The sequence below is a fragment of the Micromys minutus genome (assembly GCF_963924665.1).
Source record: "Micromys minutus genome assembly, chromosome: 11".
In the NCBI taxonomy this organism is placed as follows: domain Eukaryota; kingdom Metazoa; phylum Chordata; class Mammalia; order Rodentia; family Muridae; genus Micromys; species Micromys minutus.
In genome coordinates this window covers 46,624,011-46,628,857 of record NC_137980.1, presented here as the reverse complement: position 1 = coordinate 46,628,857, position 4,847 = coordinate 46,624,011, and positions in this window count along the sequence as shown.

Sequence of the window (4,847 nt, the reverse complement as noted above, 5' to 3'; positions counted from 1 at the left end):
GTTTCTGAAGTTTAAAGTTTGATGTACAAGCTCATGGCACAGGGAGAGGTATGTATATTCCTGAATGAGTAAAAAGAAATCTTTTATCAAATTACTTTTTAAAACACAATGCTGGGGCTGGAGGGATGGCTCAGAGGTTAAGAGCACTGACTGCTCTTCCAGAGGTCCTGAGTTCAATTCCCAGCAACCACATGGTGGCTCACAACTATCTGTAATGGGATCAGATGCTGTTTTCTGGTGTGTCTGAAAAACATGATAGTGTACTCATATACATTAAAAAAATAAATTAAAAAAAAAACACAATGCTAAGAGCAAAACAGTCTTTCAAAGGAGATCTAGGGAATATTATCAAAAATTGAATTCTTTATGAACTGCAAAACCACCCTAGTACTTACTTGATACGTCAAACAGAAATTCTGCATGTGACCTAATGACACGGGGACCATCACAACCAGCACAGTTTCTGAGAACTGGAGAGCCACAGTACTGCACTTAAAAGCTGCCTGCCTGCCTTTAAATTTTTAATAAGAAAACACTTCAGAAGCCACGCTGAAAGTGTGCACAGCAGTCACAGACAGGCAGGTTAAGAGCCTTGTTGGCATATTTACCAGCTACCGTGCTGCTGGTAACACCTTGTGAAACACATCCAAACTTATTTCTGATCCTACTATTTTCTCCAAATCAACTTTCACATAAAAATAGACAAATATAAATGGGTAAATAGTGTCAATTTTAATTGTATGACTTGCTCACCCTCATTTTGGGCTAAAGGATAGTCTTGTCTCTTATTTGCCTTTCCAGCAGAAGAAAAGTACTTGTACTTTTGCTACAACGGGTGTGTGTGTTCAACAAAAACTAAGGTTCGTAAGTTGTGCTATTCTGTATGAGTAGCATTAGCCACTTAAACTTCAACTAATATTAAAATTCAAAATTCTCTTCAGCCACATTTGAAGGGTTTAAAGGTACATGTGGCTAGTAATTAGTGTGGTATTTCCAACAAGGTCCCAAGTTTTACTGGGCAGTGCTGATATAGAATAATGTGTTAAATGTTAATCTTCATAAAGATCTCCGATAGATTTGTGGCTCTCCACTACCTATTTGGCTGTTATAGCTCTAATGGGCCGCGAGACAGTGATGAGGCAGGATCATCACTGGGCATAAGCTCTCCACCAGGAAAACGCTCGTTTTCACTTTTGTTCTTTTCCCAGCAGTCATAAGCTAATATTGCTGTAAAATATCAGAAAAATAGATTGCTAGGAGGGAAAGCCACAGTAAGCAGGACAATGTAAGTTAATACTTTTATTATTAGGTTTAAGGTAAAATAAAAAAATTTAAAGTAAAATAACTTTTCCACAGAACTACATAAAGGTGTCTACATGCGTATTAAAAGTACTGTACACAACTCAATAAACAGTTCATATCTTCACAAATCTGGAAACTATTTTAATGTCTGATCTGTGAAGACTGATTTTATATCCTTACAATCATCTTTCTGGAGCTTACCATTAATCTTTCATAACCTCTATAAGTTTCTCAATGTATTTTTACAATTCAAGGCAAAACTATTAATTCCATTAAGTAAAATACCCTTAAATTCTTAACACGGTATCTTACCAAGTTGGCTTTAAAGACAATCTAGTGATGACAAGGTCGGGATGGGGACTGTCTCTGCAGACCACATGTGCAGAAAGGCTTAGTGCTACCCCACATGGTGGCACTGCTTTGGGAGAATGTAGCACCTTTAGGGAGTGGTGCCTAGCTGGAGGTAGCATGCAGCCATCTTTGGGCCTACTGGGTTCTAGAGAAAGACATCTCTCTGCTTCCTGACTAACACCAACATGATAAGCCCACACACTCCTGCTGCCACAACCACAACACAGTCACAAAACTTTGTCAGCACGCCTTCCCCTAAACACAGAGCCAGAATAAATCCCTGGTAGTTCTGTCAGGTATTCTGTTACACCATAAAAAAATAACCAATACAAGATATACCTATCTATCTATCTATCTATCTATCTATCTATCTATCTATCTATAGATAGATAGTGTGATATGTATTTATAGTCATCTAATCCTGTCACATGATCAGCAATGATGAAAGCTGAATGTTTTCATGGAACCTAACAGTTTAGACTGCTAACACTGTGAGAATTGTTAAGCCAAAATACACAAGCAATAAAAAAGTGTCTGTTAAATTATGTAAAATTTCTTTCAGTAAATAAAATCTATGATCTGAACCTAGCATTGCAGACAATCTTTCAAAGAACTTTTGGAAACACTATTTTTTCTTGAACCCAAGCAAACAGATCAGACACACTTTTTTATTCTGAACACCCAAGGAAAGAACAAGCCAGAGTCCCCTTATAGCAATGGTTCTCAGCCTTCCTAATGCTGCGACCCTTTAATACAGTTTCTCCTATTGTGGTGACCCCCAGCCTTAAAATTACCTTCGTTGCTACTTCCTAATTGTAATTTTGCTATTAAGGGTTGTTTAACCCACAGGTTGAGAGGACTTGCCTTAGAGGACTCAGTGACCTTTACTAAACTAATCTACAAGTCAAGAAGAATAAGATGAATTTTCTATTCAACTTGTATTCCAGTCCAGTAAGTAGGTTCTGAAAGAAAACCTATGAGAATCCTGCATTCAGCGATTTGCCAGAACTGTTATTTTGATTCTCTTACTGCTCGAGACTTGTATTTCATCAATTTGTTTCTATTTAAGGAAATCACAAAGTGAGACCCAAGAACCTTAAAACGAGACACTTTCCTACAGTAACAGCTGGTCTTATGGACTCTGATGTTTTCTTAAAACAGTATGTTCAAGTAACGTTTTCAGAAAACTCCATTTAATGTTCATTAGTTGTAAGACACTACATAAGACTTGAGACGTGGAAAAAGAGGCATTTTGTTTAATTATAATAAGAACCTGTTGGCTTGTTCCTTCCTTAAGTGTACGTGAGTAAAGAAGAGTGCCTAGACTGCTTACTTTGGGTTTAGGGAAAACAAAATCTTAATATATAGAATGAAGCAATAAAGAAATTAATAAGGAAAGAAGAAACGAAACGCCATGCATTCTTGCCACAACCATCCTGCTGGCCCCATGTGCAGAGGCAGATGGCAGACACTGAGAAGCCCAGAACCCTCTAAGCTAACAACTGTCCCCTACTTCCTACAACTATAGAGCCTATGAAGTGGGATGGGCATGAAACAACTTCCAGAAGAGCACAGGAGGAAAGAAGTCGAAAGAAGTCTGATGTGACCCCGGGGACACTACAGAGGGACATCCCCAGCACGGCTAGTAGAGGCTGAGGCTGCACATTCAAGACAGTTATTTTGCAAGGACTTAAATCGGTGAGTCTTAACAACTTTTTAGTATGTGGGTAGAAAGGGGGTAGGAAGACTAGTATGAGAACCACAGATGACAACAGGTTTGCATACTATTCTGTGGCCTCCAAAGACAAACCAATGACAGGATGAGAAGTTGCAACCAAACTAGAAAAGTGCTGAATGTCCTACCAAGACCTTTTCTCCACCTAAAGCCAGCCCTTTTAAATAAACAAACTTGGAATCAAAAAAAAATTATTTATATATATGGGGGGTGCACATGGTAGTATATGCCTTTATATCCCAGCACTTGGGAGGCAGAAGTAGATGGATCTATCTCTGTGAGCTAGAGGCCAGTCTGCTCTACAAATTGGGTTCCAGACCAACCAGGCTACACAGTGAGACCCTGTCTCAAAAATAAATAAATAAAAATAAAAGGAAAACCAAACAAATACATATGTTTCCAAATAAAATAACATGGTCAGATAGCATACAACAAAATCCAAAATATATCAAAAGTTTAACTGCCTTGTAAAAATTTTAACTATAAAACTATATGGATGAATACTCCCTATAAAAACCCTATAGAACACACAAAGAAGCATCCCTTCAGACATTTAGAAAACTCAAGTGCATACTCATCACTTTCATTAACATTTGGAAATGCACCCTGAAAAGATCCTAATATTCTATTTCCTAGTTCTCCTGTTCTAAATTCTAAAATGCAGGACAATAAAGAACAATCATGGCCCTTTCCTTGTAAAAACACTTGAGAGCTTGAGAGATCGCTCAGTGGGTAAGGGTACTTGTTACTCTTGGAGAGGACCTGGATTCAATTCCCAAAGGGCACACAGATGGCTTGAAACTATCTGCAACCCGAGTACTCATATAGTACACATTCATACACACACAATAGTTTTTTTAATTAAGTCATTTATGATTACAGAGGGGGAAAGCTCAGCGTTTAAAAAACTTCCAAACAGGAGCTTAAATCACGTCACATGTGTCTTATATTATCCTAAAGGTCCTAGAGCAGAGTAAGAACGGTAAAGGACATAAAGACCACTGAAGACACGCAAACTCTACCACAAAGCTATAGGAACTGACAAACATGAGGTACTACAGACAAAACATTTTTCTCTGGATTTTATCCAAACAGTTTAGTTCAGGATGGGAACAGCAATGGACATTTTAAAATAACTCTATTTTACTACCTTCAGGACTTTTATGGAAGTAGCAGAATTTCTCATGAGAGTATCAACGCCTCCACAACACAAACAAAAGAAAAGAACATTCTGGCAGGAGAAAGTAGCTCTATTCTCCCTCTGCATGTCCTGATTACTGTGCACCAGACTCTTCTGAACTCCTAAGTATACCGAGAACCTGGAAGGAGGGCAACCGGTGCCCCCACTGTAATCCCCCTTTTGGTGAGAAATTCTTGAAATGGAAAAGAAAACCTGGATGAACACTTAGAAAAAGTATGGTTGGTGACCCAGCACCATACAACTAAAAGGAGGAGATAC